Source organism: Scyliorhinus torazame, chromosome 5 (genome assembly GCF_047496885.1).
Source record: "Scyliorhinus torazame isolate Kashiwa2021f chromosome 5, sScyTor2.1, whole genome shotgun sequence".
In the NCBI taxonomy this organism is placed as follows: domain Eukaryota; kingdom Metazoa; phylum Chordata; class Chondrichthyes; order Carcharhiniformes; family Scyliorhinidae; genus Scyliorhinus; species Scyliorhinus torazame.
The window spans coordinates 88,256,969-88,265,909 of record NC_092711.1 but is presented as its reverse complement, the minus strand read 5'-3'; the positions used below and the strand labels follow the sequence as shown (position 1 = coordinate 88,265,909).

At 43.5% G+C, this 8,941-nt stretch overlaps 1 protein-coding gene across 1 annotated transcript in view; it reads left to right on the top strand.

The window, feature by feature from the left end:
* The window catches only part of LOC140418828 (uncharacterized), a 178,025-nt gene that overhangs the window by 113,553 nt on the left and 55,531 nt on the right, over positions 1-8,941 (top strand). The gene's annotated exons all lie outside the window — the stretch shown is intronic.

The following is an 8,941-nucleotide window of genomic DNA, read 5'->3' as shown; positions in this document are numbered from 1 at the left end:
CGCTGTAGTCACAGTGACAGACACCCGCACAAAAACCCACTCTCTGTTCAGTCCTGCCGCTCAATATTCACTTCAAATAGACGATTACTTCTGATCTAATTTACAATTTAGGCAGAAGTTTATCAAACCCAATGCATACAGTCTTTCTCCAAGTATCAGAAATAATAAAACGAGGATTATATCCAAGTCTGCATTTGCTGAAACTGTTAACAGAAAACATCAACAGACAAAAGCTAATATTTTTAGATCGATTGGTTTGTTCGGTTTTACTGTTTAATTTTCTCTGTGTTAGTTATGTAAGAAGCAGCTTGTGTTTTGACTCTGATCACTAACATCAATATTACATTTGGTCAAGGTGTAAGTTGCTGAATTCCCTCTCGAGCTGTTCTTGTGCGGGTCCAGCCCTGGTTCCTCTCGCTGTGTTCTCTTGCACAGTAATAGATGGCGGTGTCTTCGGCCTTCAGGCTCGTCATGGCCAAAGAGAAGATGTTGTTTGAAGTGTCTTTGGACGCAGTAAATCGATCTTTAATTGCTGGAGCGTAGTTGTTGCTGGATGAACTATAGTAGTAAAGCAGCCACTCCAGCCCCTGTCCGGGGACCTGGCGGACCCAGTGCATGCTGTAGCTGCCAAGATCGAAGCCGCTGGTTCTACAGGTCAGTCTCAGGGAGCCTCCGGGACGCCCGCTCTCTGCCTCTGGCTGAGTCAACACAACCTCCGACTGGACGCCTGTAAAAATATATCAAAAAGCCCGAGGATTAATGCTGGTGAAATGATTGGTGACTCTGGAACATTCCAGAGAGAGACTAACACTGAGACAGTAACAGTGAGAGACTTGGACAATAAAAACTACTCACGGGATAAGAAAGTCAGCAACAAACTGAGAGAAATGGCCCACCTCATCCTTCTGGTCATTTGGGGGAAATGGTTGTGTCAGGAACTCAGTGAACAAACCAGCTCCCGGACTGTTGGATTCGGGTCCCAGTGAGCGGCATTTAAATACCCGGCAGAAGGGGCGGGTTTCCAGGCGCCGCCTGTTGATTCCCTGGTGGAGGCGGCGACTGGATCCACGTCCCACCTTCCACCACCCCCAGCAGGGTGGACTCAGAGATTTACTATCGGATATTAGTAAAAGTTGGGATTTATCTGTATCGGGATATTTATTTTTCTGAATGGATTCATTGTAATGTCTCTCCTCATCCTAATGTCGAAATTACGTTTGAGCATCTGTTAATAAAAGTTAATTCCAGTGCAAATCCAGTCCCTTTATCTCTACTCTTCAACATAAGGGGATGAACAGAAACATATCAAATTATAGTTACAGGGATTAAGATGCCTGTCTGATTTGTAACAGCTCCGGGTCTCTATCCAATTAAAACAATAACGTATAATTGATCAGAAGAATTGTTCTCGATTTCTGTAACTAAATACGGGGAATGAATAAAGTGATTCTATTTAAAGTGTGCAAGGCTATCTTTAAACAATGTAGGTCTGGGGGCATGAAGAAACTCTCACATTAAACAATGTCTCTGCTTACATTTCTCGAACTGCCCCTGAGCCTCAGACAGTCCTGTGAACATTAGCGGTAAAAGAAGCCGCTTGCCTGATAATTGAGCAGTGAGTTGACAGAGAAACAGAAAATTCACATCAGCTTTTGACAGAGAAGTTAATGAATCGGAATAGACACGGCGATCAGTAAAGTTATCCTTCAGCATCCAAATCATTGCCGCTAATTTTACTGACCACCGGCTGTCTAACATTCACTGGTGTTGGGAGCACAGGATATCAGGACTTTGTGGCATATTAAACACGATCACAAGAATAAATGTTTTCTCTTCCACTGAAGCAGGTCATGAACTGGTCATTTCTCCACTCATTGGCAGCAATGAGTGTGACTGTTAAACAATGGAAATCAGCACAAATTAAATGTACAGAACACGGTGCTAATCGGGTTCAAGAGACGCCCCCGTTTAAATGAAGTCAACAACTCCGAAAATATTCCAGGAATTCCGGCGGGTTCAAGGCAGAATTATGATTTTATTTTAATTTAACTTATTTATTTTACAATTCCACTCATCTTATTGGACTTGTGGACTTGGTCCATCAACACCACTCACTCTCACTCCATTAGGTTCTTAACAAACGGACTTTAATAACTAGCGTGACCTTTACTCGGAATCAATGTAAATTAAATAGCAGTTAGTCCGTTTACTATTTTCCGATGGTGTTTAATCTCAAAGTGAACAGAACATTCACTGAATATGTTGGTTTGATGGATCACCATTTAAAAAGTTTAGTTCATGTGAGACTGAAACATTTATTGTTTGAATGGATAAATCCCATTTTATCCATTCATATTCAGGCTAATCTGCCCCACACAGTATTTGGCAGCAATCCAGCCCCCTGCAGTCAGGCAGGCTCGAAAGTTCAATGTTGTTTACAGGAAACATCTGGATTTTTTTTCAAATATCTGTTTCTTCAGTACTGACCGCTTGGCTGCAAGCCAACTTCAAACTCTTAACATTGTCAATGAGGACTATTTATAAATACATCTACCCAGCAACAGTACTGGAGATAATTTTATGTTTTAAAATTGTGAACCTATTTGAACTGCTCCCCTCTCTACGGAAAGGATAATTATCCAGCTTCTCCGACCCCTCTGAGCAGCAATATCCCGCTGGAGGATCTCTCCCACATCTCATAGCATTGTGATAATTGATAGAAATACAAGCAGACTATCAGACAGACTATCAGACAGAGGGTACATTTTGTAATAGATAAACATGTATATTTATGTATTTTTCCCTGTATTCTTCCATGGAACGTGGGACTCACTGTCAAGATAACCGTGTGATCCCTGTCCTTAATTGCTGGTGAACTGAGCGGTTTGCTGGGCCAGCTCAGAAGGAGTTGAAGGGTCAGACATGTTGCTGTCCGATTGGAGCCACATGTAGGTGAGACCAGGGAGGGATGTCAGATTTCCTTCATTGGTGAAGCAGAGGGGATTTCATGGTCACAGTTAGTATGCATTCCCGATTTATTAATTGAACTCAAATCCCCCCACCGGCTATGGTAGGATTTGTACCCAAGTCCCCGCAGAATTAGCCTGGGCCTTTGGATTACTGGTTCAATGTCATTAATACTCCCCCACCATCCACCCAAAAGATAAAGGGATTACTGATTTGATGTACGGGTCGGGTGTTGGTTGGATGCCTGAATATTTTGATTGTGGAATCAGTGAATGGGGTTGATGGATGGATGGATAGATGGTCTGAAAGATACGGTTCTACATTCTCAGTTTTGCGTTGATGACTTCACAAATTAAAGCTGGTCCATTATAATTTGTGTCAGTGTAATGCATTCGGTGGCTGAAGCTGTTCTAGGTGAATTCCACCCCCCAGATGGACGTCACTAAGAGGAAACTGGAGATATTCCTGCAGTGCTGGTGATTCTTCTCCGCTGATGGTGAATCTTCATCTCAAACACAGAAAGCGGGAACATGATTACATTGAGGAGGGACGGCTGTAATTTATGGCACATGTCATTTCATGTACAATAAGTCACTCAAGATGTCCTCGCCCAAATCAATGAAGACACCAGACTTGGGACAGAAATACTGTGGAACTCAGTGGACAGCTGCAGACGTTGAATTACTTTCCAAAACAGTGTAATAACATACTGGGATTCAAAGATTTATTAACGTCACATTAGGTACAGGAAGTTTCATTTCTACCGACACTTTAAAAATCATCTCACACTCCAGTCTGGAGATTCTGTGACGACGAGGTGATTACTGACCAATACATCGCAGAGGCTGCTGGGTGGCTGCACATTATCCTTGGTGTGGTTTAATTCCAGTTCACATTGAATTCCGGTGAAGATGTGACTTCTTGGTGGCAGAATGGTCAATGCTACCTCAATTAAGTTTAATCTCAATAGATTATGTTAAACATACGAATCTAGGAATGAGGAGCGGAAGTCGGCAATTCAGGCCCACGAGCCTCCTCCGCCATTCAGTCATCATGGCTGATCTCTTCCTGGTCTCAAATCCACCTCCCTTAAAGGAATTGCATTTACATTTTGTAAAGCTAAGTGCGGATCATAATTGGCGAATATAACTTTTTATGTTGTGAGTTGATGATAATTGATTAATATCATTATTTAACTTTGTGAATTGTGACAAGTGGTAATATGCGCCACGGAATTGCTGAACAATGAGCATTTCCAGGAAAATAGAATCCAACCATCGCCCACTTGATATTGACTGATATTGCCATCGCTGAATCCCCCACGATCAATACACTGGGGTTACCATTGACCAGAAGCTGTACTGGACTGATCATATAAATGCTGAAGCTACAAGATCCGGTCAGCGTCTAGGAAACCTGCGGCGAGCAACTCACCTCCTGACTCCCAAAGCCTGTTCACCATCTGCAAGGCACAAGTCAGGACTGTAATTGAATATTCTGACACCATGCAGGCCAAAGCAGCCCGCTTGATTGCCACCCTATGCGCAAACACTCATTCCACCCACCACCGAAGAACAATGACAATAATGTACCATCCACAAGATACGCTGCAGCAACGCAGCAAGTCTCCGTTGAAACACCTTCTAAACCCAGGACTTCTTCCAGAAGGAAAAGGCAGCTGACACATGGGAAGATGACCACCTGGAAATTCCCCTCCAAATCTTATAGTCTCTGCTCTGCTGACGATGTCGAATGTTTATTGAGATTGATGAAAGTAAGGTGACGAGGTCTACCTCCAAATCACTCACTATCCTGATTTGGAAATATATCACCAAATCTTCGCTGTCGCTGGTTCAAAAACCGACAACTGCCTCCCTAACAGCATCGTCGGTGTACCTACACCAGAGTGACTGCAGAGGTTCAAACGGGCAGTTCACCGCCTCTTTGTGAAAGGCAATTAGCGATGGACAATAAGTCATGGCCTAACCCTCTACGGCCACACCGTACAACTTAATTTAAAACTGCACTTTGTGGAACGAGGGCAATTTGTGAATCTAACTATTTATATTCATAAATGAATGAAAATTGGTAAATAGAATTGCTATGTTTTGGAACATTTATGACCTGCGCCTTCTCTGCTGGAAGATATAAGACATCCCACAGGAGATGCATGATGCAAAGTCATAACCAATATCGGAAAACAAAGTGGACGGAGGAAACTGCAGCAACTATTGGCATATCCTGGAGTATTGTGTTCAGTTTTGGTCTCCTTACTTGAGAAAGGGCGTACTGGCACTGGAGGGTGTGCAGAGGACATTCACTAGGTTAATCCCAGAGCTGAAGGGGTTGGATTACGAGGAGAGGTTGAGTAGACTGGGACTGTACTCATTGGAATTTAGAAGGATGAGGCGGGATCTTATAGAAACATACAAGATTATGAAGGATATAGATAGGATAGATAGGTTGTTTCCACTGGCGGGTGAAAGCAGGACTAGGGGGCATAGCCTCAAAATAAGGGGAAGTAGATTTAGGACTGAGTTTAGGAGGAACTTCTTCACCCAAAGGGTTGTGAATCTATGGAATTCCTTGCCCAGTGAAGCAGTAGAAGCTCCTTCATTAAATGTTTTTAAGATAAAGATAGATAGTTTTTTGAAGAATAGAGGGATTAAGGGTTATGGTGTTCGGGCCGGAAAGTGGAGTTGAGTCCACAAAAGATCAGCCATGATCTCATTGAATGGTGGAGCAGGCTCGAGGGGCCAGATGGCCTACTCCTGCTCCTAGTTCTTATGTTCTTATCTCACTCATAGCAGCACTGGGAAGGCCTTTGCTAGCTTCACACTTTAAACACTTCATCTGCTTGTAGGCCGAATGTTGCTGGAAGAAAGGCGCTGTGTTTGCGTCGCAAGATTTACTCTGGACATGATCTGCTCCCTCTGCCACATGTCTACCTCTTCACCTTACTTTCGTCAATCTCAATAAACATTCAACACTGTCAGCGGAGTAGGGACTATATGATTTGGGGAAAATTGGCTGTCTGCTAAAGCTCCCCTGTCTCATTCACTCCTTCCATGGCAAAATGCACTGCACTGTACAGATTGATGATTCCACATCCGAATGATTCTAAGTGAATAATTGAGTGAAAGATGACCATGTCCCACACCCAACTTTATTCGGCAGCTTCCTCTCCATGCTGCTGATCTTCGCCTTCCCTGAAGATATGGATGAAATCCAGGAGCACACTCGGTCAGGCTGCAACCTCTGCAACCTCAGTCATCAAACGGAGACATAATCAGAATACATCCTCATCAGAGAATTCCTCTACTCTGAAAATCCGATCATCCAGACAAAACATCATCTGTAGAGACTTGTGGACTGTGACCCTGGTGCCCGTATCTTGTTCTTCATTACCATACGCATGAGGAAAACCGTGGTCGTGGGTCAAGGTGTTGCACTTTCGCCATGGTCACACTAAATGAGAGCAGGCGAGCAAATTCTGCTGCCGAGTTTTCATGGCGAGAGACTGCCTTGAAGTAGAATGTAATGCTGTCATGGGGAAAGCAGACACGACCGTTGTTTTACTCATTAAATGCCCATGGAATAACAGCAAGCTGACCCTTTGGAACAAGCTGATGGTTTATATGGCGTCAACGCCCAGAAACTTGTTGTATGGCTGTGCAACAAGGAACACTTACAGCTGTCAAGAAAAAAAGCTCCGCCAATTCCATCTTTGTTGTCTGCAATGCATTATGGATATTTACTGCCCGGACAAAATCAGAAATGCGGCACTTCTCTCAAAGACAGAGTTTTCAAGTCTCTTTGAGACAATTAAAAAGAGGTGGCTTGCACATTTCCAGTATGGTCGCTAAATGGGACATGATCACACGACCAAGGAATTTCCACGTTGCGAAGTAGCCGGAGCCACGCACCCAGTGGGAAGCCCGATATTCCGCTTCAATGATTCTTCCAAGTGTGACATAATGTCCCTAAACCTAAACATTGATCAGCACACTTGGGTGCCACCAGCTGCAAACTGAAAAAAATGGCGACACCTCCGGCGGGCTGGTGTGAACCACCAGGACCAGTGGATTTAGCAGCTTTGAAATCGACACAAACCGAGAAAATGACAACCCAGAAGACAATTGGGAGCTTCAGGTGCAACATTTGTGGAAATATTTGCTGTGTATCTATTGGAAATAGAAGGATGCCGTGGCCTTTGTGAAATTTAGTTGTGCGCAACATGTGTTTCACACAAACACACACACACACACACAGTTTCTCACACATGCATTCTCTCTGTCTTACACGCACACCCACATTTCACCTTTAAAATTAAAATCCCATGTTAACTTCCTGGGAAGGTTCGGAGACAATGGCCCCAACCATTTTCTAGGTGGTATAATGAATCAATAAACTCTCCCCAACACTATTTTTGTTAGATGAATGTTACATTTCCCATAGACTCCATCCAGCGCCCAGGTAAACATTTCTCCATTTCACAAAGATGAACAAAAATGCATGACCAGGAATTGAGCCGCTTTGCTCTGGTGCTGATCTCAATGTGGGAGAATCAGCCAGCGACACCTGCAATTAGTTACACTTTAGATGTTGGCACCTCCCGCAGAAGGCGATGTGATATTACATTTGTGGAAATGGATTATGGATACATCAACATCATAGATTATATCTGACAGCGACATTTTCACAGTAACTGCAATTGCAAATTTTGGCCAGCAGATGGAATTTAAATCGAGATGCCTTGCATTACATGAAGCAGACATTGCCTCAATAATTACTGCTGTCTCTGCTAATTTTAAATTGGACTTCATCTGTATTTTTGTCCGACTAGACTCTGTCTTTGTTTATAATACACAACAGTCTGTTTAAATTAATACTGCACCAGTACTTGTCAATGTTTATATCACACAATCAATGTGATCCTATTTTCAATATACAGGATCTATCTCTGCAGTTTTGCCACATCCAGTCCTGAATATTAATGAATAAATAAACAAAAAGCCAGCATAGGAGCCTCAATAAAATCCCCCTCTTCAATGATGGGGGACCCCAGCACGTCAGAGCAAAAAACAAGACTGAAAGTTTCTGCCAGAGGTGCCGAGAGGATAATCCATCTCGGCCTCCTCCGGTGGTCTGCACCATCATGGGTGTCAGTCTTCAGGAAATTTGATTCACGCCACACGATATCAAGAAATGGCTGATGGTGCTGCAAATGCATTATCCCTGGCAACGTTCCAGCAGCAATATTGAAAGTTTGTGCTGCAGAACTGGCTGCGCCCCAGACAAGTTTCTCCAGTACAGGTACAGCACTGGCATGTACCCAACAATGTGTAACATTGCCAAACATGACCCGTCCACAAAAGGCAGGATAAATCCAACCCGTCTAATTATTTCCCTGTCAGTCCGCATTCGATCATCAGCAACTTCATGAGAAGTGTCAAGGATCACCCTGTCACATATCATCTCCATAGCATAATGCCCCCGGCCCTAGCTTCTCAATTCATCATAAGGTCAGAAGTGGGATGTTCGCTGATGATTACTAAATGTTCTGCACCATATTCGACTCCTCTAATACTGAAGCAGTCTGTCTTCATATACAGCAAGACTTGGACAACATTCAGGCTTGGGCTGACAAGTGTCAGGCAATGACCATCCCAAAAAGGGAGATTCTAACCATCTCCCCTGGATTTTAAATGACACTACCGTGATTGAATCCCCCACTGTCAACATCCTCTGGATTATCATTGATTAATAACTGAATTGGAAGAATCTTTTAAATAATATGGCTACAAGAGCAGCTCAGTGGCTGGAAATTCTGCGGTGAATATTTAACCTCCTGACTTCCGAACCCAGATCCATCATCGTAAGGCAGAAGTCGGGAGTTTAACTGAATGTTCTCCATTTGTCTCACATGTGCCCCTCAAGCAACACGAGAGAATCGCGACGCCATCCAGGACAA